Genomic DNA, 206 nt, shown 5'->3' with positions numbered 1-206 from the left:
ATTAACAAAGAAAGTGCAAGTTCCAACATTGTTAGCACAAAGTGAGAGGCATGGAGCATGGAGGACTTTTTAATATTTTTACAAATCCTATCTAATAAAAGAGAAACATGGTAATTAGCCGTACCTCCGCTACCCTTCCCATTGGCTAATCATGGAGATATGCAAATTAACTGCCAACCAAGATGGCGGCCGGCAGCCAGACAGCT

This window comes from Myotis brandtii, unplaced genomic scaffold (genome assembly GCF_000412655.1).
Source record: "Myotis brandtii unplaced genomic scaffold, ASM41265v1 scaffold259, whole genome shotgun sequence".
NCBI classification, from domain to species: Eukaryota; Metazoa; Chordata; class Mammalia; order Chiroptera; family Vespertilionidae; genus Myotis; species Myotis brandtii.
The sequence above is the reverse complement of the archived record's forward strand: the minus strand, read 5'-3'. Positions refer to the sequence as shown.